General features: G+C 43.3%; 1 protein-coding gene across 1 annotated transcript in view; it reads left to right on the top strand.

Annotated features, from left to right (window-relative positions):
• The window catches only part of HTR2C (5-hydroxytryptamine receptor 2C), a 563,983-nt gene that overhangs the window by 272,983 nt on the left and 263,000 nt on the right, over positions 1-28,000 (top strand). The window contains exon 3 of the mRNA XM_030210426.1: positions 10-182. The gene's annotated coding sequence lies outside the window, so the exon portion shown is untranslated. The remainder of the gene's footprint in view (positions 1-9; positions 183-28,000) is intronic.

Below are 28,000 nucleotides of genomic sequence, written 5' to 3'. Positions count from 1 at the left end.
CCCACACAGGAAACGTGAGCCAACCTTGGCATGCTCTTGCTTCCAGCTGTTGAACACTCCTGGATTTGTATGGGGCTAAATTCTGATGATTTTGAAGATTCCTTTTTCCTGAGACTTAGAAATTCAACTCTTCTTTGCCAGGTTATTCAGCATGGGGATCCTATCTTGGGAGTTCTGCACAGGTAAAGGTAGCAGTGGTACACCACCTTGACCCGCTTGTTCAGAAAAAATGCGGTATAAAGAAATTTAATTAGCATAAACATATGGTCACTTGCTGTACCACTACTGCAGTTCTCTATTTTATGTGATGAAAGTTTGAGCACTTCCTCTGTACCATACTTGTGGAATCACATCCATAATGCCAGATAGTACTGAGCTTTTTTCTAATACAGTGCCAAATGCTGCTCCCCCTCCCTCATGCTGTCCTAAATTGATTTGTATTTGTATTCATCCTTTATATAGTATGTTTTCAAAACGTCTGTACTATAGAGAAATTAGTCAGGTAGAGTCAGTCTTAGATGGCGTAATCAATGATCAGTGAAAATGACAGTAGAGTCATCATAAAAACAGAGGCAAGTTCTTGGAAGAAATGTGAAGGTGCTTTGGTGGCAAAATCAATGTGAAATGGCAGCAGGTTCACATTAGATAGAACAAGTGTGAATTAGGAAAATATAGAGAGTGTGCTGTGAAGGTCTAGAAAAAAAAAAGAAATCAAGATTGGGAGGTAAGTATATATGAAATATAATAAAGATGGTTGAAAATTAGATTATTGAGAGAAGTGTATGAGAAAGTATCACATCTTCATGTAGTGCTAGACTGGCCTTGAACATTTTGATGTCTTCAACAGACAGCCTCATCGTAAAATGCATATGCTGCACAAGTAAACAAATCCTTAAATGTAAAAGGTAAAAGCCAGTAGGTAACAGCTTTTATTCCAAAAAAGACATAGACACCATATGAAAAATGCCAGTACTAATAAAGATGTCACGCCTGTGGGGCAGCACTTTACAAAACCAGAACTCTGTACCAGTGACTTCATGGTAAGAATCTTTTAAAACAATACAGGAACATAAGACCTTTGAAGTCAGAATGATTAAATATTTTGACACCCACCAGACAGGACTTAACAAAGATCTGGGTTTTCTAGACCATTATAAACCATAAAATTATACTGCTTTGAAAAAGTACTGCTTTGTCACCCTCCTGTCTCCATGCATATCTCACCTGTCCCTCTTCCTGTCTCTCACCTATCCACCCCCATCCTGTTAGACTGTCTGTGGAACGCTTTGATGTTTCACTTATATATACTGTCATCTACCACATTTGCTTATTTCCAATCTGACGAAGAAGGGCAACCTTCAAAAGCTAATCAAGAAATGTATTGTTATGTCCAATAAAAAAGGGATCATCTTATTTTCTTTTCCATGTTTTATTTTGTTTTATTTCTATTGATTACCTTTAAAAGTGGACTAACACAGCTACCACACCTCTCTATTCCAAAAAGCAAAATCACCAGAAGCTTTATCTGGATTCTGCTCAAAATAGCCAGCTACACTGGGCCCTTACTTGAGGAACCTTTCATATCTGATGTTGTGCCTTTGGGGTCCTTTGGCTAAGCTGTGGTGAGCACTAATGGGTGCTTACCATAGCTTAAAATGCCTTTCTGTGGGGTGCACTCAGGCATCCCGTGGTCATTTTGGCATCAGCATGCACTACACTCATGCTAAAAATTAGATTTTGTTTTTTTTTACACTGGGTGGGTCTAGGGACCAAGAGTAGGTGTGTTCGGCACTAATCGGTTAGCGCAGCTATGTTGCTGCAGGCTAACCTATAAGTGCGTGATTAGCGCATGAGCCCTACACTACACCTACACTAATGGGAAAATTACCATGTGGCTGTTAATAGAAAAAAGCAAAACTTCAGCCATTTTACCCATGTGGAAAAAAATGGTCTTAGTGCTCTGGAATGACCCATGTAAGCATGCACTAAGGCCACTTTTTACTGCAGTTTGGTAAAAGGACCCCTTTGTTTTGGATTCTGTGAAGGTTCTAGAATATGTCATATCATTTTATTTATTTATTTGTTACATTTGTACCCCACATTTTCCCACTTATTTGCAGGCTCAATGTGGCTTACATAGTACCCTGAGGTGTTAGCCACCTCCGGTGATGAAACAAATACAGAGTGATGATATTACAGTCACATTAGAGAATCGAGAGAAGAAGAGTAATATATTGTTCATTGCAAGTTTTGGTTTCGTTGTGCTGCTGAGTTCAGACACTTAAGTTGGATCAGTAGGGTATGCCTTTTCAAACAGATTGGTCTTTAGTGATTTTCGGAAGTTGAGGTGATCCTGCGTTGTCTTTATGGCTTTCGGTAATGCGTTCCATAGTTGCATGCTTATATAGGAGAAGCTGGATCCGTAAATTGATTTGAACTTGAGTCCCTTGCAGCTAAATTTAAATTGATATTTTTAAAAGCATGTATCCTCAGATTTTATGTAGCGTGACTTGAATTGTGCTTGCAAATCCGGGTTTATTCTGGATTTGTGTGTGCAACTTAGTTAGCTTAAGCCAATCAGTGCCAATAATTGAACTTAAGAAGCAATTATTGACACTAATTAGTATTAATTAGAATTTATGCACACAAATGTTTAAGTCTATTCTATAAACTGATACGTATAAATTCTAATGTGCACTGTTAGAGAATATTTAGGCCTCTTCATTTACACCAGGTTTTCATTGGCATAAATGGTCACAACTAAATATATTCGCAAAAAATAGGTGTTGGACATATTCTATAAACTATGCCTAGATTTATGTGTATTCTATAAACAATGCTTAAATTTAGCACGGTTTATAGAATGTGCCTAGGCATAATTTTTTTTTCTATCTATCTATCTATCTATCTATCTATCTATCTATCTATCTATCTATCTAAACACTGTAGTTGATATCTAATTTTTTTAATTGTTTATTTTATGTATTTATTTTTACACTCATGTTTTGTTTTTTTAAGGACCCCTGATGAAGGTCTGCAAACCAAAACATGGCTCATGTTAGGTCTTGGTTACATGTAGAATTAACGTTTAACCAATTTGGGACATATTTTAAAAAACATCGCTGGATGTCTTAATTTTTTTTTTTACATTTATTTAGCATCTTAAAAGGGCCAGTTCAAGCTCCTCTGTGCGCAGAAGGTACCCTCACTCCATCCTGAACAGACCCTACCCCACCCCACCCCCTGGAAGAACACCATCTGGACCACTCTCTCAAACTTTAAAAACATCCCTGGGCCTGCCAGCAAAATTCCCCACCCGAAGAGGCACCTCTGGATCCCACAAAACAACCCCTGGGACTTACCAGTCTCTGCTGCTCTATTAAACACCAAGTTCAAAATGGTGTCTGTTGATCCATAGTGGTAGTCTTATGTGGTATTATAGTGAGTAGTCAAGCTGCCAACTAAAGGTAGGTCCTAGGAGGATTTAATGGGGGAAGGGGATAGGGGTGTCTTCACAAAAATTAAGGGGCCTTGCTGAAGGTTTGAGAGTGTCTTCTGGGGGATGGGATCTGTGAGAGGGGTTGGGCGATGCCACTTTCCAATTCAAAATCAAGGTCTTTATTTTTTGATATACAGACTGTTGAAAGTAACATCTAAGTGGTTTACAATTCTTTCAAATTATGGAATAAAGGTTTTAGGAAATGAAAGTTACAATTTCCAAAAGAGAAAGAGAAGAGTAGATAGGTTCAGTTGCAGTCATGTAACCAGACTCTCTAGTATTAAATACTATTATGAGGCCTAAATACTAATGTAACACCAGTGGCGTTCCAACGGGGGGGGGGGGGGGGGCGGTGAGGGTGGTACGCCCAGGGTGCACACCGCTGGGGGGTGCCGCGGCGCGCGCCTGTCAGCTGAGTTTGCTAACTTTGCTGCAGCTCCCTCTGCCCCGGAACAGGTTACTTCCTGTTCCGGCCGGGGCAGAGGGAGCTGCAGCGAAGTTAGCGAACTCAGCTGACAGGCGCGCGCCGCGGCACCCCCCCAGCGGTGTGCACCCGGGGGGGGTGTCATTTCGCCGGGGGGGGGGGGGGGAAAGGTGTCATTTCACCGGGGGGGGGGGCCGCGCTGCACCCGGGGGGGGGCGCATCGGCGATCCGCCCCGGGTGTCATGCAGGCAAGGATCGCCACTGTGTAACACTATACGAAGCAGAAACACTGAGAACCCCTTCACACCTTCTTTAGCACTGGCCCTTTAAGATGCTCCAGGAAGTAAAAATAATTCTAGGTTGTTCAATATTCATAATAATGAGATGTTTTGTATGCATTTGCTTGCTTTGCATCTCATTATTATGTAGCGTGTTTTGTGGTAAACTAACGTGTTATCCCTGTAACACACATTGGTAACTAGCTCCCTAATGGCCCTGTTTACTAAGGTGCAATAGCGTTTCTAGTGCATGCTAAAAATGTGCATATGCTAACCGTGTAGACGCCCATAGGAATATGATGGCATCTACATGGTTAGCAAGCGCTAAAAACACTAACGCTCCTCTAGCATGGCGTAGTGAACAGGGCCCTACGTCTCTTTATATACAACAAGCTGTTGAGCCCAATAAAACGGGCACTACTACTACTTAACATTTCTAGAGCGCTACTAGGGTTACGCAGCGCTGTACAATTTAACAAAGAGAGACAGTCCCTGCTCAAAGAGCTTACAATCTAATAGACAAGTGAACGGTCGGTCCGATAGGGGCAGTCAAATTGGGGCAGTCTGGATTCACTGAACGGTAAGGGTTAGGTGCCGAACGCAGCATTGAAGAGGTGGGCTTTAAGCAAAGACTTGAAGACGGGCAGGGAGGGGGCTTGGCGTAAGGGTTCAGGAAGGTTGTTCCAAGCATAGGGTGAGGCGAGGCAGAATGAGCGGAGCCTGGAGTTGGCGGTGGTGGAGAAGGGTACTGAGAGGAGGGATTTATCCTGTGAATGGAGGTTACGGGCGGGAACATAAGGGGAGATGAGGGTAGAAAGATAGTGAGGGGCAGCAGACTGAGTGCATTTGTAGGTAAGAAGGAGAAGCTTGAATTGAATGCGGTATCTGATCGGAAGCCAGTGAAGTGACCTGAGGAGAGGGGTGATATGAGTATATCGGTTCTGGCGGAATATGAGACGTGCAGCAGAGTTCTGAACAGACTGAAGGGGGGATAGATGGCTAAGTGGGAGGCCGGTGAGGAGTAAGTTGCAGTAGTCCAGGCGAGAGGTAATGAGAGCGTGGACGAGAGTTCGGGTGGTGTGTTCAGAGAGGAAAGGGCGAATTTTGCTGATGTTAAAGAGGAAGAAGCGACAGGTCTTGCCTATCTGCTGGATATGCGCAGAGAAGGAGAGGGAGGAGTCAAAGATGACTCCGAGGTTGCGGGCAGATGAGACGGGGAGGATGAGGGTGTTATCAACTGAGATAGAAAGTGGAGGAAGAGGAGAAGTGGGTTTTGGTGGAAAGACGATAAGCTCGGTCTTGGACATGTTCAGTTTCAGGTGGCGGTTGGGCACAAGAAGCAACATCAAGAAAGCAGTCTGAGCCCCGCTGGGTCCAGCCAAGCCCCCGCCCAGGAAAGTCGCAGAGGGAAGCGCCGGCTCCCAGGCCGGTCTGCGGTCACAGAAGCGGTGGCAGCAGCAGCTGATCGGACCTGTCGGTCTGTGCCTCGGAGCCGCTGTCGGACGATCCCCGCCCAGTGCTCGCCAGTCACCTGCAGCTGTGTTCCTGCCTGTAAGTTTAACTACGTCGGGAGAGATGAGTGACGTGCGCGGCACATCGGTCACTCTTCATTTATATAGTAGATTGGATCTGTGATAAAATAATACACATTTACCCTCTAATTCTATAAAATTGGACTCCCAAATGTATGCTTAGCACGCAAAGTTGGGCACCCACTTTATAGAATAAGGTCAGTGGCGTGCATAACTTTTAATTTAACAGACAATTATTGGCTTAAATTGGCAAAAATTGGCAGTTGCACGTGCAACTGACCGTAGTCACTATTCTAGAAACTGCACATGCAATTTCTGTAACATGCATCTTCTAGGGGGCATAGGTGGGTCAGGGCTGTGCCTATGGGTTACACCATCTGGCTGCATTCAATACACCTTTTTAAAAAGTTGCTTGGTTTCTAAGCCTCAAAGTCAGTTGGTCACAGTCACTTTGATACCCTGTCTATACTGGTGCCATAATGTATTCTAAAATTCACCTTTCCTTGAAATCAAAGTGATATGTCCTCTGCTAGGATTATGCATTCATGTTTAGACTATTGTAAACTACAGTGAAAGAGGCTAAATTTGGTTCATGTGCCTCTAAATGAGTCAAATGGGCACAGGTCCTGACTGATCCAAAGATCCATTCAGTTTTAGCACTCATTATAGCCTGTGGTGCCAGGAATAGAGCATTTGTATTTGCTACATTGTAGTGAGAGTCAGGAGGGATCAAACCCTCTGATCAAGGATATATTCCCATTCTGGTCCAATGGAATTCTTTGGGGGCATAGCTCACCGTCTACTGCCCAGAGAATAAATAATCACTGGCTTCTCTCATGCCTATGCAACATCTGTGGCTTCAGCTGTATATCTCCAGCCTCTGCTCTTAAGGGTTATGCAGTCACTCCATGGTGAGTCAGACAGAGTTGACCCATCTTGGAAAGGGATAAGGAAGAAGCAGGAGTCGTTTTGGCCTACCGTTTTGAAACTCTTTGACAATGACCATTTCTGCCTTACTTCCAAACCTCATGGCTGATGATGACATCATGAATCTGGGACCTACAGCATTCTTTCTTGGATTTCAGAGGGACACAAAAGTGTATTAGGAAGGTATATGCTTTGGGGGAAAGAGGGTAAACATGATCAGGGCTGGAGACAGAAAGCAAAGAGCATGCATAGAGCTAATGTACAGAGTTTGTGTGTCAGAGAAAAGTCTGTGGTCCAGAGCAAACTTGATAGTGAGATGTCTGATAGAAAAAAAACCTGAAAAGAACTGCCACTGTTGGTGCCACATTACCCCATTTACAGGTGATTTGGGGTCTAATTGCCAATGTTTTTGCTGCCTTGTCTTTTCCTGATATTCTGGGGTCTTCATTTCATGGTTGGTGCTGCTTTGCCTATATTATGGTGGGCTAGAGTCTTTATGCCACTCTAAATGCCCTTTGCCCCTCTCTTTATGCTGTGAGGTCTTTTGTGTTTCTCTTGATGTTTTGAGGCGCAGTTGCTTCTGGTACAGATACCTGCTAGAAAGGTTAGAAAATATTTGGACATAACTCATTCATTCAAGGTGAGTTACATTCTAATTTTGGACCAGAGGCAAAATAGCACCAGTGCGATTTGAATATTGGCTTTCCAGCCTCCTACTCTAACAACTAGGCAACTCCTCCATGCCAGTTTCAGCAAAGTTTAATTGAAAATGAAGGGATATCACTTGCCTCATTGACTTCAATGGAGATGAATAAACTGAATCTTTCAATGTGCGTAAATAAACTGAATGAGTGAGTGATACAAAAGAACTGAACCAAACGTTTTTCCAAGCACATCCCTGTTCTCTGCAGTGTGAAAACTGCTATACAATATATTCCAGTCAGCAGCTACCTTCTTTCACTTCTACCTCCAACTGCCATTGTCCTGACCCCCTAGTTGCAACTATCATTGAAGGCAATCATATGATCTTCTGGAAAGGTATTACAGGTCTTTGGCTTTCCTCACACTTCCAATCACAACTTCCCACCTAAAGATGAACCTCTCAGTTCCCCTACAAAAACTTCATGCTATCACTTCCACCATTTTTGGGATATGTCTACCAGATATCACACCATCACTTCTGTACTACCTCCTCCCCTCCTTAGATGCTTGGACCATTCCTTGGGTCTTCTATCCCTTTACTTTATAAAATTGCTGCCACTCTTCATATCTACCCCCCCTCCACGTGCACAATTCTAACTAATGCAGCCAGTGTACCTCAACTTCACTGCCCACTTCCTGCTACCGGCTGCTTTTCATAAAAGAGGTGGAATATCCCTTGTTTTCCTTAGCCGCTGCCAGTGATGGTGTTTCACTTTCTACTAAGCTGACCCCTACTGCCTATCTTCTCCCATTTTCATTCCTCAAAACTGATCAGGCCTCCCCCACCTCATATGTATTGTAGTCTTTTGTAATGACCCTAGCTAGTATCTGCTGCTTGCCTTCCACAAAATCTGTTTCTTGAAAGATGGTCCCCAGTGGAATCTTGAACTAGACGTCGCTACCCCCCCCACCCCCCCACACCCAGAAAATTCCACAGGGTAGTTCATTTGTCTGTTACTAATCTTGTCATAGTCCTCATACTCTTTGTATATTCATTTCAAAGCTTGAATAATTATATTTAGGCTTAGATACTGTCCAATTGAATTATAAGTATTCCTCTCACTTTCACAGCCAAGCAGTTCCTTCTTAGACTGTTTACTGATTGAGTTTAATTTACCGTGTTAACAATTTATTAAATTATGCACATAAGTCAACAATTCTGCAATAATATTGTAAGAAAAATTATCAAGGTAATATTCCTAGACTTATTAGTTCTGGTATCTGGTAAATGAATTGAATTTGCACTGGTTTGTTTAGAGCTGGTGCAGCATACCTTCAGGTTTACTTCGCAATACCCAGCTACATTAATCATTTAGTATGTTGGAAAGATCCAAATAATGGAGAATAAGGGCCTCTTTTACAAAGCTGCGCTGCCGATTCTCGGTGTGGCAAATGAGAGGAAGCCCATTAAATTCCTAAGGGCTTCCTCTCATTTGCCAAGCAGGAATCGCTAGCGTGGCTTTGTAAAATAAGCCCTAACTCATTTATGCAGGCCCTACAAGAGGTACAAAAGTGAAGAATTAAACAACATTAAGGGAATGGCACACTGTAAATCTACTGTGTGTCCTGATAGAGTTATTATTGATTTATGATATCAGAGGTATATTGCTTTGAGAGCGATTTCTGACCCGCAATTTATACAGACACAACCATTGATAGTTGCTTTTGAACCCTTACAGGCTTAAAATGACTGATTCAATTAATGACTAGGTCAAAACTCATGTTGTGTGAGTTATTTTGATCTGATATTGAACTGGCAGTGAAATTTACCTTGTTTAAGCTCCACTGACAGTTCTGAATGAGGACTGATCATTTCCACTAAGAGTCAAGTTCCAGTAAGTTGTCAGCAATACTGGCACTTACTTTATTTCTATTGGTCTTGATAAAGATTGAGGGTAGATTATCACCGTGGTTTAAGCACACAGGAGGGATCCTACCTGCTTATATGATGCTGAGCTGGCTGGGCGCTGATATTCAGGTTAATTGAGTAGTGCCCATGAATATTGGCTCTGATTCTGACCACTGTGACATTGTCTAGCAAGTGCCACGGTGGTCTGGGGGCGGAGTCAGGGTGCTGCCGGAAGTTATGCAGACACTGTCAGTATTCAGTGCCACCCACTACCTAACCAGATCAGTAGTAAATAGCAGACTTAGGGGCCCTTTTCCTAAGCTGTGTAAGCATCTACGTGCGCCCAACATGCACCAAAATGGAGTTACCGCAGAGCTACCTCGTGGCTCTTGAGGTAATTTCATTTTTGGCGCATGGCCGAAAAATAAAATTTTTATGTTTGGCCACGCATATCGGACACACGCCAAGTTGCATTTAGCGCACGTAGGTCATTACCACCTGGTTACCGTGTGAGACTTTACCACTAGGTCAATGGCTGGCAAACCCAAAATGGATGCGCGGCAATTTTGATTTTGCCGCACGTCCATTTTTGGCAGAAATCTTAAAAAGACCTTTTTTACGAGCATGCTGAAAATTGGATTGGCACGCACCCAAAACCCACGCCTACACCAATGCAAGTCATTTTTCAGCGCACCTTAGTAAAAGGACCCCTTAACTTTGGCCGCTTAGGTATGTGTGGGTACTGTGCTGAATATCATCCATGTCACTTCTGGGTAACACTGCAAAGCCAGATAGACAATACTAGTCCTTGAACATGAACCAGCATTGAAAATTTGTATCTATTCTAGCCAGCGGCAGACTATGTTTAGAAAAATGCTTACCACCTCTGGCTGAATATTGGAATAACAGGACAATGCCTAGTAGGGGCACACTCTCTCCTAACCTCCCTCTAGTTGAATCACTTTTAATAGGTGGTTAGAGGCCCATGACCCTTATTGCCTGGAGTCCCAGATCGCTGTCAGTCCGCCCCTATAGAAAGGTCTATTTTCCTGTCACAACCAGGATAGTACATTTGTTGTTCAATATATTCACAGTCTTATTTTACCTTATTTCTTATTTTTAACAAGTAATAAATGCAGATGTTAGCAGATATGGGCCAGTGGACCAGCCCAGCCTCCCCAGTAATTACAAGTAGTCACCAGTTGGAGGCTAACTTTCTCTTGTAAATATTTCTAAGCTCTGAAACTCAGTGAATTGAGCCCATCACGCTACCCATATTGGACTAAATTCTATAAATAGCACTGAAAAAAAATTGGTGCTGAAAAAAGCACACTATTCTATAAATGGTGCTTAAAGTTAGGTGTTTAGCACCAGGAACTGTGACTCCATTTATGAATGACCAACGAAACCTTGGTGTAAATCCCCGTACCTAAATTAGATGCAGATTCTCCTTATTCTATAACAATGTGCCTAAATTACAGGAATGCCCCTGATCTGCCCATGACCCTTCCAAGGCTTTGCCCCTTTTTGATCTGCATGTAAATTCTACACATGGTCCAGGTGTGTAAATTTACACATGTAGATTTTAATTCCTGACAATTAGCACTGAGAATTGATTGTTAGGGCCCAGTTATCAGCTCTAATTGGCTCAATATTCAATTAAATTTCACGGTCAAATTTCGGCACACATGCAAATTTGGACACACACAATTTAAAGCACCTTTTATAGAATGCGGGGAATTATATTTTTGTTTTCCATTCTAGTTGTCATTGTACACTTTTATTTAATTTTCATCAACCGCTAAAGAGTTTATTACAGATAATGTATCCTAAAATCCTGTATACTGGAGAGAAAACATGCTTTCTAAATGGCTGCATCCTACTGCTGTTTTCAGAGATAATGAGCACGTTAATATAAATTTCTTTTGCTGTTTGTATGCTTCCACTCTCCTCTGGCTTTAATGCAGCCTCAAGACACAAGCTTTGAGACAAAGCCATACTGTGATAATTCACTCCAGAGTTAAGGGTTATACATAGCTTAATGGCAAGGGGTCATTTTGTGAAGCTGAAAAGAGGGAGGTTTGAAAGGAATACGAGAAAGATTTTTGACTGTGAGAGTACTGCACACCAGAACCAGTCTCCCAGTGAAAGTGGTAGAAAGCAATACTGTGAATTCAAGCAGAGAAAACTTAGGGGCCCTTTTATAAAGTGGAAGTAAACCTAACGCTAGCTTACCACATGCTAATCTGGAGCTACCACCAGCCCAATGTGGGCACCAATGGTAGTTCCAGCCCCAGTGCACGCTATTTCCCATACTGGGGAAAATAGGGCTATATTTTTTAATGTGGCACTAACCCAGTGGTAATCGGATAGTGGTAAGTGTTCCCCCTCGCATGGCCACGTGGTAAGAGCAATCTTACAACATGGCTATGGCTGTTTTTGGCCTTTTTTTTACCTGCTGCAGTAAAAAGAGCCTCAGTGCATGGTAAAAATGATCCCTGCCGCTAGCGCAAGGTCCTTTTTACTGCAGCTTAGTAAAAGGGCTCTTTAGTGCTGGAGGAAAAGAAAAAATATCACAGACTGAGCAAGTAGTCCTTATCTGCCAAAGCAAATATTGAAGGACTCAGTGACCAGGGAAGGTAACCCACAATTTTTAGCCAGTTTTCTTTCTGTAACTATTCTGCCAAACCTAACTGGCCAGCAGTCACTTAAATCTAGCCAGTAAAATTTTGACCTGCTGGATGTAGTGCATTGCAACATTCAATTTATGGATCCTGCTGCTAAAGTGCAGTAAAGGTTTGCATGTGATCAAATATTACATACAGATATGGGCATGCAGTAAGTGCAAAGTCTGTGCAGGGTTGGGGGGGCATTCGCTGCATCACGTGAGCTCCAATGATGCACTTCCTGTGGGGCAAAGGGAAAGACGCACCAGGGCCCCTACACTGACACTAAAATTGTTTTGGATTGTCAGAAACAAATATGAATGAAAGCAGCAGCATAGGGAAGGAAGTGGGGGGGATGCTATGCTTGCAGCTGCTACTGATGGGACTTGAGGAGAATTTGGGGGGGGGGGGGGAATAGAGAGGGGAAGGGGAGAAGTTGGAGAAGGTGGGTAGGGAAGAGTAGTAGACTCACATATAGGTTGCTCCTAAACTTCAACCTTAAAAATAGTCAATTATTTTTTTTAAATCTATCTACAAGTATATACTGTAATTTACATAGAAACAGAGAAAAATGTAGGCAGATAAAAACCATATGGCCTATCCAGGCTGCCCATCCATGCCATATACTCTGCATACCACTCCCTTAGAGATCCTATCTACTTGTCCCAAGCTCTCTTGAATTCAGATACTGTTTTTGTCTTCACCACTTCCACTGGGAGGCTTTTCCACCAATTCACCACCCTTTCTTTGAAGAAGTATTTCCTCAGGTTACTTCTGAGTCTGTCCCCTTTCACCTTCATCCTATGCCCCCTCATTCCAGAGCTTCCTTTCCTTTTTTTGTCTATTAGATTGTAAGCTCTTTGAGCAGGGACTGTCTTTCTTCTATGTTTGTGCAGCGCTGCGTACGCCTTGTAGCGCTATAGAAATGCTAAATAGTAGTAGTAGTAGTAGAGTTCACTCCTGTGCATTTATGCCATGTGGGTATTTAAATGTCTCCATCATATCGTCCTTCTCTTGCGTTCTTCCAAAGTATACATATTGAAATCTTTAAATCTGTGCCCATAAACTTTATGATGAATACCACTGACTATTATAGTAGCCACCCTCTGACCAACTCCATCCTATTAATATTTTTTTCAAGGTGCGGTCTCCAGAACTGTACACAATATTTTAAAGGATGTCTTACCAGAGTCTTATACAGAGGCATCATCACCTCCTTTTTCCTACTGGCCATTCTTCTCCCTATGCACCCAAGCACCCTTCTAGCTTTTGCCATCACCTTTTCTACCTGTTTGGCCACCTTAAGATCATCATGTACAATCACACCCGAGTTTTGCTCGTTCTCTTGGGTTTTTGCAGCCCAAATGTATAATCCTGCATTTTTAGGCATTAAATCTATTCTGCCTAATTCCAGACTATTCATCTAGCTTTGCTAAGTCTTTCCTTGTGTTATCCACACCATCAGGGGTGTCAAACCTATTTCAGATTTTGGAAAAATCTACAAAGAGGCAGACCTTACAAGACAGCCCTTCAGAAATATTGCTTAAAAAAGTGTTAAAAAGAACTGACCCAAGAACCAAACTTTGAGGCACATCACTGGTAATATCCTTTTCCTCAGAATGAGCTCCATTTACCACCACCCCATGTTGCCTTCCACTCAACCAGTTTCCAACCCAGTCACTTTAGGACCCATACCAAGGGCACTCAGTTTATTTATTAGTTGTCCATGCAGAACCATGTCAGAAGCTTTGCTAAAATCTAAACACACCCTCAAACCAACTCTGGTCACCCAGTCAAATAAATTAATCAGATTTGTCTGACAAGACCTGCTTCTAGTGAAGCCATATTGCCTCAGGTCCTGAAATCTATTTAATTCCAAAAATTTAACTGTTCTCTGTTTTAAAAGCATATTGCTAAAAATCAGTGCTAAGCTACTACTTTATTTTTCTTGCCATAATCCACTTTTGCCACTCACTTTTTATGCACTGAAATGTAGGAGTTTAATGAAATTTTGAGCATACATTTATCCACTCAGACCTGGTAATATTTCAAAGAGGACAATTTAGAAGCATAATTCCTTTGAATATCAGGCCCCTGGTATTGTAGAAAACAGTATACTGTGAAGGGGAATTTCGTTTATTGTTCTTTTATTATGTTGCTTCCAAGAGACATTACTTTAGCTACCTTCCACAGATGTGAAGCACAAGTGAGCTGTAATATCAAAAGAAGGAAAAGCATAGCACCTTTGATATGTTGAACTGTGATCAAATGGCTGGTTTTCCTATTTAAAATAGCATGCTGAGCAATGTTGTTCTTATTTACACTGAATAATATCAGTAGGCATGTAATACTTCTTATCTTTGACAGCTGGAAAGGGACATATGTAGTCTACAGTGCTCATGCACGGCAATAGTTTTTCATGTTGACTGAATATAAAAGATGACAAACCATAAAGATGTTCTTCATTTTGCAATGCTGCCAGAACTAGATTATAATCTGATTCTAAACCTTGTGGTTTATGGGTAGTATGGGTGTGCACTGGCAAAACCTTTCACTTCATTTGGTTTCCACCCTCCCCCCCCCCCCCGATATTTTTTCAGTTCTTTTTCTATATTTGTTTTAACTTTTTTGTACCTTTTTAGATGCACAGATTGCACATGCATTAATCTGTAGGTTAGTGTCCATACAATCGCTTTTATGCGCACTAAAATTTTTAAGGGGCCCCCAAAAAACCCAATGTGTGCTATTGTTTGGCAGTTTGGCCCTTAGTACTATGAGAATATAGCTTGGATGTCAAATCTGCCATTTTGGACCCAGATCCCTGGTGGGGTAGGAGTGTCTGGGGACCACTCTTGCCCCCCCCCCCCAATAACTACTAGGGCCTCCTAATAAGAGCTGGACTGGGTGGGTGGGTGGAGGGAGGGCATTGCAACAGACTGCTATGTCATTCATGGAGTTGGGGGTTTCTTTATTGGAAGCCAATAGGTGCATCTTAGTGTGGATGCACTTTCTAATTTTTCTTCATGAATATTTACTGTATTTTCCAATCCCCTGCTGCAGTGAGCAGTTACCATACAAATCAGGGGTTATGGTGGCCATTTTGAGAATAGACTCATGATAGGCAGGAGCCAGTGGGCATTGCTCTTGCCTATAGGACCCTTCTAAACCACCAGGGTTGAAAAACGTAGGCCTGGGGAGTGTACAAGCGCAGAAGGCATGATCTGGGGCTTATTGTCTTTGGGGGGGGGGGGAGGATTGGGATCAGAGGGAGGGATGAGGCAGTAGGAATTCCTTAGGCCACTACCTAACTGGGCACTAGCCAATATTCAGACCGGTTCTCAGTTAACTCCATGGACAAATTTAGGACAACCTTTGTGAAGTTCTAACTTTGTTTGCTTACTTAACTGGTTAGCAATGTGAATATTGCCACTAACTAGTTAAGTACTGGCTCCACCCAGACCCTACCCAAGCTCTGCCCACGGAGAGCGCTGGCACTAATAAGATAGTTCAGGGTTGGTTAGAGCTGATTGGAGACACTGTCCAGTTAATTGCCACTGAATACCAGCAGAAAGTCTAAAATAGTGTCAGGCTTTTTAGAGAAATCCATTTGCCTAAGAGATGGAGTTTCAATGAATTAATTTGTTTAAACCCAAGGACTTAAGAATAGCCTATTTGATGTACCTTTGTCTGATGCAGCAACAGAGACTTGGAGCAGCAAGGGTGCTGGTTATCTCCAAATAGGAGCAGAGGTTGCTGGTAGAAGAAGAGCCTAGAGGACTGGGGAAGAGAAACTCACCCTGAGTTGACAGTGTGCATGAAAGAGGGACTAGTGATACTGATTTATGCTAAAAGTACAGAGTGGCTCTGAGCTTTTCCATAGAGGCTAGATCTTGTCCCATGCACTGAAGTGCAAGTTACTAGCCTGATCTCCCACCGACCAATTAAAGGAGGCAGGGTCCAGAGCCTCATCACCCTATTTTTAGAATCTGGTCCTATGTGCACATATCCCCTAATTTTATAAGTTTGCGTGCACATTTCAAGTGCATACTTAATTGACAAATTAGGTGTCAATTGGCACTAACAACCAATAATTGAAGGTAATTGGTGCTAATTTTGTCACTAATTTAGAGTTAGGTTTGTAACTGAACTTAGCTGGTAACACTCAAAATCTATAGAGCATAACATGAGAGGTGCATGGGCTTGTCAAACATTTCTATGCTAAGCTTCTAGAATCATGTCAGTTGTGTTCAACTGTAATATTTAGTCACCAGACATTTACACCAGCCATTGACATGATATAAGCTGCTACGTCTAAATGTTGGTGTGTACAGTGGCGTACCTAGCGTATTTGCCACCTGGGGATGATCATTTTTAACACCCCCTCCTCTATATGAAAATATTATTTTTAGTAATAATCTATGAGTCACACAACAATGGTGTACCTAGGAAAGGCAGCATCTTAAACACTGCAGTGAGCATTAGAACATCAATACACCCACTGTAAAACTAACCAAGACATTAGTAAAAATGATCCTGCCAACAGAAAACCATGTCTTTTTTTTCACAAACAGAGAACACAGATACATCCTCACCAAGTATAGAATAAGTAACAACAAACTAAAATTAAACTGAACCCCCAAGAGGCCAGATCCCGCATACAATGCAACACCATAGAAACAGTGATGCATATTCCCTAGTACTGTGCAAAACATAAAGATAGCGGACATAAATTTGAAAAACTGACAATCACCACTTTACAAATTAACAAATAGAAATAAAACAAAAATAGAAAATAAGATAATACCATTTTATTGAACTAATGCATTTTTCAATTAGCTTTCAGAGGCCCAAACCTCCTTCCTCAGGTCAGTACAGTATACTGCTGTTATGGTCCTGTCCTGACCTAAGGATGAAGGTTTTGGTCTCTGAAAGTTAGTTTAAAATGTATTAAAATTAGTCCAACAAAAAGTTCACCTTATTTTCATTTTCTGTTTATCACCACAGCCGCAATACTACTTTATTCTAAAGAAAATAAATAAATCAATCTTTTTTTTCTACCTTTTGTCGTCTCTGGTTTCTGCTTTCCTCGTCTTCTCTTCACTCTCTCCCTTCCATCTAGCATCTGCTCTCTTTCTCTCTCCCTTTCATCCAGTGTTTGTCTGCTTTCTCTGCCCCTTTCCATATGGTGTCTGCCAGCTTTCTCTGCCCCTTCCATCCACTGCCTGCCTTTTCTTTCCCTTCTATCCAGGATGTGCCTCCCTCTCTCCTTTTTATATGATGCATTCCAGCATCTCCCCCTCTCGCCATCTTTCCCTCTCCACTCTCTATTCCCCATCCATATCTATCTTCTGCTTATCTCCTGTCTATTTGACTTTTTACTCTCCATGTTCACTGTCATTCCCTCTTACTCCCTCTCTCTCCTATCCATAACCTCCCCTCTGTTTCTCTGTCCCTATTCCCCCATGTTCAGCATTTGCTCTATGTCCCCATCCCTTCCCATGTTCTTCACCTTTCTTTCTCCCTCTTTCCTGCACTCCAAACTCAGGGCCAGTATCTCTCTCCCCTGCTTCATAGTACTGCATCTTGTTTTTCCCCCTCCCCTGATCCAGCTTTTTCCCAGTCTCCTCTCCTTCATGCATCCCACCTTTCTCTTCCCTCCTCTTCTTGCCTCACTTAGATCTAGTCTAGCATTACTCTCACTCCTTTCTCTACCCCCCCCCCCTGTTTCCCATTTCCCTGCCATTGCTTTCCTTCCTCTCTCCACCACCTTTTCCCCTTAGGTCTGGCATCGCTGTTTTCACCCCCTCTTCCCCTTAGATATGGCATCACATCCTCCTCTCTCCACCCCCCTTTCCCTTTGGTCTGGCTGGCTGACATTGCTTCCCCCCCCCCCCCCCCCCCCCTTGGACTAGTGGCTCTCAACCTCCTCACTCCATACTATCACTGAATAGCTCATTCCAGGCCAGAATTGGGGGTTTGAGCCAAACGCTTATGAAAAAAGTACTCTTCAAACAATTCTCCCATGACTCTCTAGTCCCCAGGAGACTCCTCTATCACCCTCTTTAATACCTTGCACAGCTAGAATGAACTCAGATGTGATCATAGATCCAGTTACTTTTGGTCCTGCTTGCTTAGCTCCAGCGGATAACTGCTGTACTCTCTCCCTTTCCAGAATCAGTGGTTCCCTGCTCCTGTCTTGTACGTCGGAGCCTGCTCCGCTCCTGCATGCCTCTCCACCAGCAGCGTCTCAGCGATGAAAGTGTTGCCTTCTGCCTGCCCCGGAAGCACCCTCAATACAGCTTCCCGCGTAGGTGGGACGCTGTCCAGAGAAGGCTTCTGGGGCTGGCGGAAGGCAGCGCTTACATTGCTGACACTGCCAGAAGCCTTGAAGTTGAAAGACATGCAGAGTAGGGCAGACGTGGAGCGAGAAGGGGGAGAGCGATACCACACTGGTTGGGGGGGGAGGACACCCATACCACATCGCACCAGTCGGGGGCAGGAAGACGTACATGGCAGCACCCCCTTACAAGCTGCACCCGGGGCGATCCGCCCCCACCGCCCCGCCCTCGGTACGCTACTGGGTGTGTAACTGTGGACTTATGCTAAAATTCTATAACAACAATCATAGCACCTAATTTCATGTGAGAAGTACAGAATTTACCCCATAGTGTGCACTTTTCTTAAATAGTGCAGTATTTGCACATACTCCCTGATTCTATATAGGTTGTTCAAATTTGGACTTAGATTCCAGATGCTCATGTAAATTAATTAGTCAATTATTGCAGTTAATTGGAGTTGATTGGCACTTAATTGGCAGTAATTAGGAGTCAAGCATGCATCTGCCCTATGCCCTATTCTATAACATCCACACCTAATTCCATAGCATGCAACTCAAAAGGGGTGTAGCTATGGGAAGGGTATGGGCATATTAGAGGGCTTTCTCAGAAGTTAAGTGCATTGTTGCACTCAACGTTAATTGTAAGATCTGTACTAAGTATTCTGCAAAGGGCAATCTTTTCGATGCCTAACTTTGGATGCCATTTACTGAATCTGGCTCCTGAAAAGTGCACACCATTTCTCGATTATTACGTGCATGCATGTACTATCAAGAAGGACTGCTTTCTATGTGGAAATGCTCAATGCTCCTAGCGAGAATAAAGAACACAGCTTGTGAAGTTTAGCACAGATTGTGTTCTTATGTACCACTAGTAAAAAAAGGCCCATTTCTGTTTTAAAGGAAATGGGCGCTAGCAAGGTTTTTCTCGGAGTGTGTATGTTTGAGAGAGTGTGAATGTGCAAGTGTGTGTGTGTGTGACAGAGAGAGTGAGACTGGGTGCGAGTGTGTGTGTGAGAATGAGAGTATATGCCAGGGTCCCCCCTCTCTCCCTGTTCCAGGGTCCCCTCCCGGTATGTCTCCCATTTGCAGGGGTGTCCCCCCTCCCTCCCTCCCTTCCTGGAACGAAGCAGGGGCAGTGACGTAAGAGATGGGAGGAGCCTGCAGAGCCAGCAGCCAATGCTTAGAGACTGCCTGCGGTGCCGCGTTTTTTTAAAAACATTTTTTCTCGTCGAGTGAGTCATAGTTTGCGTTGGTGCTCAGCTCAGTCAGCTGAGCGCTTCTTCTTTTTGTAGCGCCGGCCCTGCTGCTCATCAGGAAAAGCAGCAGTGGCCGGCAATGGGAGCTGGGGCTGGTGGAACTGAATCGGGAGAGGGAAAATGGATGGCAGGATGGGGAGAAAGAGGGAAAATGGAAGGATGGGGAGAGAAAGAGGGAAAACAGATGGGAGGATGGCAGAGAAAGAGGGAAAACGGAAGGATGGGAGAGAAAGAGGGAAAACAGATGGGAGGATGGCAGAGAAAGAGGGAAAAGGGAAGGATGAGGAGAGAAAGAGGGAAAACAGATGGGAGGATGACAGAGAAAGAGGGGAGATGGATGAAAGGATGCAGAGGAAAAGGGGAGAGACTGGAAGGATGTGGAGAGAGAAGGGACACTGAACAGAAAAGGGTAGAGAGATAGACACTAGTTAGAAGGAGGGAGAGAGACATTAGATGGAAGGATCAGGAGAGAGGGTAGATGGGTGGAAGGATGGGGAGAGAAAGAGGGAAGACGCTGGATGGAAGGGTAGGGAGAAAGAGGTGACACAATGGAAGGATGCAGAAAGAAAGAGGGGAGACTATTGGAAGGATGGGGAGACAGAGGGGAGAGACTGGAAGGATGGGGAGAGAAAGAGGAGAGCTGCTGCATGGAAAGGGGGAGTAGTAAAAGATTGGAGAATAAGAGGAAGGGGCATGGGGAGAACAAGGGTGAGAAAAAGATGAAAAGCCATAAGTAGATAAAGGAAATTAAAGAATGGATAGTAAGAATGAATTAAATCTGGACACAGAGAGAGGCAGAAAAATATTGAAGAAAGCAAAGAAAAAGGAGAGACAAATGACAAATGGCCAGGAAACCCTGGCAGAAAAGTTAAACGAAAACGAAGGAAAGCAGAATCTAGAGACTGGGAGCAACACAATGAGAAAAAGTAAATGGCCATACAACAAAGGTAAAGAAAATAATTTTATTTTTAATTTAGGATAAAGTAATATGGTGTTAATAAAGTTTCAGAGACCAATACTTCCTTCCTTATGTCAGGAGAGGATACCGTAACAGCATTATACTGACCTGAGGCAGGAGGCTTTGGCCTCTGAAAGTTCACTGAAAAGGATTAGGCTATTAAATAAATATTCTGAAATCTGATGCACTGAAAAGCAGCACTTTACCCTGTGTGACAAATGCATCTGAGTGTGACTAAATTTTGCTGGGTGGGGGGAGGGTAGAGAGAAAAATTTGTGCCCACCCACTTTGGGTTCAGGCCCACCCAAAATTGGCAGTCTGGCTACGCCACTGATCCGAGCACTTACCTGGTTAGCGGACTGAAGATCATCACTGACCAAGTAAATCCTTGCTCTGTCCAGATTCTGCCCCCAGACTGCACTTGCAGCAACTGGATAGTGTTGCAGTGTTCTTTTCAGACTCTCAGCTGCACTCTCCTGCTATGTGCCGCTGAAAATCCAGGGATTGCCCGATCGTTGTGATTTAACCAAGGTGAAGTTTTATTGCCCAATTAAATCATTTTAAATATCGGGTCCAAAATATATAATTTCAATATATTTATTTATTTATAGCATTTGTAGCCCACATTTTCCCACCAATTTGCAGGCTCATTGTGGCTTACATTTGCCATAATGGCGGTTGCCATTTCCGGGTAACAGAATTACAAATGGTGTTGCGTTAAGGTGCATACATACATGGTAACATAGATGGAACAAAACATACATGGAACAGTTCACGTGCGTACATACATGATAAAGAAGAATACATTATGGTATATATAGGGCTAGATTTACAAAAGTATGCAACCACTTTAGTAAGTGCTAATGCCATTAACACACAATTAGGAGGCAATTTTACCACTGGGGATCTCCATTTAGGCACCCCAAGGATGTGCAGTGGGAACCTAGTCCATAACAGCATTTGGGTATCTATATTCCTTTATGGAATTCAAATGTAATCTGGTATTGGCATGACTACCATTTACACGCCTCCATCTCTATATTTCATCAACAGATAGCAGCATAGATATGCTACAAGCGCTCACGTGTTCTTTGAAATCTCTTCCTTTACCTCAGTTGGTGAGAAATATCTATGTGAAGATGTTGTTTTGCTTGTGGAATGAAAGCATGCAGTGAGCACTCGGTGCAATTTAAGAATCAGAATGAAGGTGAGAAATTTCTCCACAAGATTGTGACAGCTGATGGAACATGGGCTCATCGTTATGATCCAGAAGCAAGGTGCCAGTCCATGGAGTGTCATCACAACAGTTCAACTGTGAAGGAAAAAAAAATCAAAATACAGCCTTCTGTAGGAAAAATCAAGGTTATAGTTTTTTGGGACATAGATGATGTTGTTCACGTGGAATTCCTTGAACCTGATACAACCATCAACTCAGAACAGGGGTGGACAACCTCGGTCCTCGAGGGTTGCAACTGAGTCAGGTTTTCAGGATTTCCTTGATGAATATACATGAATCTATTTGCATGCAATAGAAGTAGTGCATGCAAATATATCTCATGCATATTTATTGGGAAAATCCTGAAAACACAACTGGTTTGTGGCCCTCAAGAACCAAGGTTCCCACCCCTGACTCAGAGTAATGCTGTAAACTTTGAAAGAAAGATTAAGAAGAATTTGGAAGCACAAGAAGGAAATGCTGTTGCAATTTTGCATTGCTAGGCCAAAGCATGAAACATCATGGAGGAAATAGTGGATATGGGTCTTAGTCTTACCCCACCCGCCATACAGCCCAAACTTAGTGCCATGCAATTTCCATCTTTTTCCAAAATTGAAGGAATACATTCAGGAGCATCTGTTCAACTTGATGGAAGAAGTGGAAATGACTGACTGTGAACGACTGAAGAGACAAGATGTGCAGCACCATATGGTCTGCCGTTTTCTTACTGTCAAGATACTTCATACATTTTACTATGCCTTTGTCACCTCGTATATGGATTACTGCAATATCATTATACAGGCTTACCCCAGTCAGCTATAAAAAGAAGACAATCTCTTCAAACTACAGCAGCGTGATGTTTGTGTAATGCCAAGCTTCGTGACTATGTCACTCCATTATTTGGGGATTTACATTGGCTTCCAGTTTCCTCCAGAATACAGTTTAAAGTTCTACTACTGACTTTGTCTCATTATATCCTATGTTCCTACTCTCATGTTGCGCTCATTTCATGGTCACTGTTTGGTTCTTCCTTCTTTGTTGAAAGCCCACTGGGAATCCACCCAAGCATCAGCCTTTTTGTTTTTGGCCCCTTCTCTGTGGAATAAGCTGCCCCAGCAGCTCAGAATTTCAAAGTAGGTCTGAAAACCTATCTTTTCTCAGTAGCTTTTAATACTTTATGACAGTGATAGAAGATAGATGATAGCAGCGCTCACTACATTCTTCTTAGAACATAAGAATAGCCATACTGGGTCAGACCAATGGTCCATCTAGTCACTGCTTCCAACAGTGGCCTATCCAGGTCACAAGTACCTGGCAGAAACCCATTAGAGTGTGGCCATTAGCATGTGAGCCCCTACTGACACCCATTATGTAGACAGTAAGGGTACATGCACTAATCGGTTAGCACATGGCAATGAAGCACAGAACACACTTACTCTCTGCCCCCCCAAACACGCAAGGGTGCTGGGCTCAATGGACCCTTGGTCTGTTCCAGCATGGCGATGCATATGTACTTATGTACTTATGCACACACATCCCAAAATTACTGTGGGATGCCTCAGTGCACCCCACAGTACAACATTTTTTGCTGCAGTAAACATGTGCTTACCACTGCTTTGTAAAAGGGCCACTAGTTGTATCACTTTTAATCTAAACTGAAGAAACAGTTGTTATTCTTCTTTCCATTTTATTGGCAAGGCATGCATATCTTTCACTAAGGGGTTGTTAATGTCTCCCAGTTTCACAAACTAGCTTCCAGTTTCTCCAGTTTGTTTTTGAAATCCAAGGAACTAATCTTGACAGCAGTGCACTCCATACGCATAAGTTCCACTTACTGGGGCAATACATGGATTTTCAGCAACTTTATCTGGATAATGCTGCTAAGAATAACTGCAGACTACCCTAGCACTATCCAGATAGCGCCTGGGAATTCCAGGAGTAGAGTCTGGACAAATCCGGACACTGACATTGAATATCACTATTATTCGGATAAAAGCAATAGTAGCCGATATAACTGTATATTCAGCATCAATATCAGCCCATGCTGGATATTCGGGTATAACTTCAAATTATGCTGATGGTATTTAAATGAAACATGAACTGCAGAGTTTAAATATTTCCCTGCAATATCTCAGCCCCCAAGACAACCACTTTCTTTTTTCAGAAATATCTTGCAACTGATAAGAAAACTGATTACTTTGGTTAGATATGATTGTCCAAGTCCCAGAATTTCCTTTCATATCTCCTCAAGATCAAAAGTTTGAATTCATAACCATGTAAATCCATAGAACACCGGGGAAGATATTGCTCTAGAACACTCTTCCTAAAAGAATATCCTTTTGCCATCCCTGTGCCATAGAACAGAGTCTATTTCCTCCAGGACACCCTGCTATATCAAAGGAACCTTTGTTGTACTCCAGTTTTAACCATAGCACTGCTACTCCCTTGACGTATCTACAGCACTGTAACTCAAAAATCTCTCCCTTTAAACGGGGCTCTCTTGATGTCATCAGGACAAAACAGCTGTTGAATAATGCTGCAGAGGCACTATGCTGCTGGATCCATCAGTAGGAACTTCTTATCCAGGCTCAACAAAATGACGTATGCCAATGAACCCAAGGAACCAGCACCTATGTCCAGTTACTCTTGTGGCTTCCCCATGAAGGGGCATATAACTGACAAACATGTTCACTGGCAACTTAACAAGGAAAGTCTCAGCTCAGTTATGGCTTCTAGGAGTTGTAGTTTTCTTCCATCTTGAAACCTCTTCTCCCTCAGAATTCTTAAACATCAGCTATTTTTAAAAACGTTTTATGCCCAACATTTATTCCAAATACAACACAACACTTCTACAAGAAGGGCACATATTGAAATAAGTCAATGAAAAGTAACAAGGAAAACAAAAAAGTTTTATGCCAGCCTATAACAAGGGGAAATGACCTGAAGCCTGAGAAGGTGTTATGAAAACAAAATAAACCAAAAATATTCTCCAAACTAGAATGATCAAACAAAGTAGTACAGCAGATTAACAACCCTCTTCCCCCCCCCCCCCCACACACACATGTACCCACACATGCACATTTTAATCTTTAACACTTTATGTACTGGGGGCCCTTTTACAAAAGCGCGGTAGGCTCTACTTGCATGCATCGCATACCAAAACAAGACTATCACCAGGCTAGCATGCCCCCTAGGCTGTAATTTTGAATTTGGTATGCACCCATACCACCGGGACAAATCATTTTTCCTACCACGTGTGGCGTTTCCAGCATTAATTGGCAGTTGGCACGTGCCGACCGGTCATCGCATGTCTAGCACATGAGCCCTTACCGCTAGATCAATGGGTGGCATTAAGGGCTCAGGCCATAAATAGGCACGCATTGGTTTTAATTTTACCACAGGCCATTTTCCCGGCCCATTGAAAAAATAGCCCTTTTTTCCAGATGCGGTAAAAACTGGCCCCGTATGCACCAAAAACACACGCCCACACTGTCGCAGGCACTTTTTGCTGCAGCTTAATAAAAGGACTCCTGAGTAAGCAAGGAGATTTTCTGAGCCAACTTGTTTTTCGAATCTAAACATCCCCTTGATTGAGAAGGATCACAGAAGACATATTGAACATTATTTATTCTCAATGCACGCTTACATGGGAAACATAACATAAAACAGATGCCTAAACTTAGGACCTTCTGCCACATCTGAAGAATTTTCCTCCTTTAATATTGAGTTTTTCTATTCAGATCCTGAAAAATCTTTAGCTTACTACATAGAAAGAAAACTTATTGAATTTTACAGAAGTAAAATCTGCTCCTGGTCTTGGAGAAAAGCAAAGATCACAAGGAAAGTTCCTCTACACACAGTCTCAATAGTGAATTCTCCAAGCTTGTATTCACTGACTGACCTCACCTCACAGCTCTCAATTCACTTTCATTACTGTCTCCAAGAACAGGCAGAAAGAAAGCCTTACTAATAGGAAGGGCAGCCCCTGCATTCTTCAAAACCTCTCATAAGTAACTGTGGAACACAGACACAGATATAAACGAAAGATAATCAATGAGAATTGAATAAACTTAAATTCTGTGATCTGACTGTGATTTCCAGGTTTTACAATCAGCAGGTGCCATGAGTGTTTGTACAGTATATAGACTGATTAAAATGTCCAAAAATCAAGTCGCAAACATAGGGGCCCTTTTACTAAGGTGTGTAGGTGCCTATGCACATCCAACACACATCAGTTTGGAAGTACCACCCGGCTACCGTAAGCCCTGGGTGGTAATTCCATTTTTTATGCATGTCCAATACGCGTGGCCGAAAATATTATTTATTTTCTACCACGTGGTGCTAACCGGGCAGTAATCAGCAGTGTGTATGCGCTGATGGTTACCACCCGGTTAACGCATGAGGCCTTACCGCTAAGCCAATGGGTGGCTTATCGTCTTTCCACCAAAACCCACTTCTCCTCTTCCCCCGCTCTCAATCTCAGTTGATAACACTCTCATCCTCCCCGTTTCATCCGCCCACAACCTCGGAGTCATCTTCGACTCCTCCCTCTCCTCGGCACACATCCAGCAGACAGCCAAGGCCTGTCGATTCTTCCTCTTTAACATCAACAAAATTCGCCCCTTCCTCTCTGAGCACACCACCCGAACTCTCATCCACGCTCTCATTACCTCTTGCCTTGACTACTGCAACCTACTCCTCACTGGCCTCCCACTTAACCACCTATCCCCCCTTCAATCCGTTCAGAACTCTGCTGCACGTCTTATATACCGCCAAAACCGATATACTCATATCACCCCTCTCCTCAGGTCACTTCACTGGATTCCGATCAGATACCGCATTCAGTTCAAGATTCTCCTTCTTACCTACAAATGCACTCGGTCTGCAGCCCCTCACTACCTCTCTACCCTCATCTCCCCTTACGTTCCCACCCAAAACCTCCGCTCTCAGGACAAATCCCTCCTCTCAGTACCCTTCTCCACCACCGCCAATTCCAGACTCCGCCCATTCTGCCTCGCCTCACCCTATGCCTGGAATAGACTTCCTGAGCCCTTGCGCCAAGCCCCCTCCCTACCCATCTTCAAAGCCTTACTCAAAGCCCACCTCTTCAATGCTGCTTTCGACACCTAACCTCTATACCTTTCAAGAAACCTAGACTGCCCCAATTTATTGACCCCTACTTAACTAACTGTACATTTGTCCTTTAGATTGTAAGCTCATTGAGCAGGGACTGTCTTTCTATGTTAAATTGTACAGAGCTGCGTAACCCTAGTAGCGCTTTAGAAATGTTAAATAGTAGTAGTAGTAGTAGTAGTAATTCCATTTTTTATGCATGTCCAATACGCGTGGCTGAAAATATTATTTATTTTCTACCACGTGGTGCTAACCGGGCAGTAATCAGCAGTGTGTACGCGCTGATGGTTACCACCCGGTTAACGCATGAGGCCTTTCCACAAAGCCAATGGGTGGCATAGAGGGGCATAATCGAACGGCGCCGGACAAATAGATGGCCAGCCATTATATTTGGCCGGCGCCGCAAGGAGCAGTCCCGAACTGTATTATCAAAAAAGATGGCTGGCCATCTTTCGTTTCAATAATACGGTTCGGGCCGGCCAAATGTCAGAGATGGCCAGGTTTGAGATGGCCGGCATCGGTTTTCGCTGATAATGGAAACTAATGCCGGCGATCCGAAACCCAGCCAAATCCAAGGCATTTGGTCATGGGAGGAGCCAGCATTTCTAGTGCACTGGTCCCCTTCACATGCCAGGACACCAACCGGGCACCCTAGGGGGCACTGCAGTGGACTTCAAAAATAGCTCCCAGGTGCATAGCTCCCTTACCTTGGGTGCTGAGCCCCCCAAATCCCCCCCCCCCAAAATCCACTCCCCCACAACTCTACACCACTACCATAGCCCTAAGGGGTGAAGGGGGGCACCTACATGTGGGCACAATGGGTTTTGGGGGGGGGGGTGGAGGGCTCCCATTTACCACCACAAGTGTAACAGGTAGGGGGGATGGGCCTGGGTCCACCTGCCTGAAGTGCACTGCACCCACAAAAATCTGCTCCAGGGACCTGCATACTGCTGTCAGGGAGCTGGGTATGACATTTGAGGCTGGTAAAAAATTGTTTTTTTTAATTTTTTTTGGGTGGGAGGGGGTTGGTGACCACTGGGGGAGTAAGGGGAGGTGATCCCCGATTCCCTCCGGTGGTCATTTGGTCAGTTGGTGCACCTTTTTGAAGCTTGGTCCTAAAAAAGGGACCATGTGAAGCCTGCGAAATGCTCGTCAAGGCCGGCTTTCTTTTTTCCATTATCGGGCGAAGCTGGCCATCTCAAACCACACCCCCATCCCACCCC

This window comes from Microcaecilia unicolor, chromosome 7 (genome assembly GCF_901765095.1).
Source record: "Microcaecilia unicolor chromosome 7, aMicUni1.1, whole genome shotgun sequence".
NCBI classification, from domain to species: domain Eukaryota; kingdom Metazoa; phylum Chordata; class Amphibia; order Gymnophiona; family Siphonopidae; genus Microcaecilia; species Microcaecilia unicolor.
This window is presented reverse-complemented; position numbering and strand designations above follow the sequence as displayed.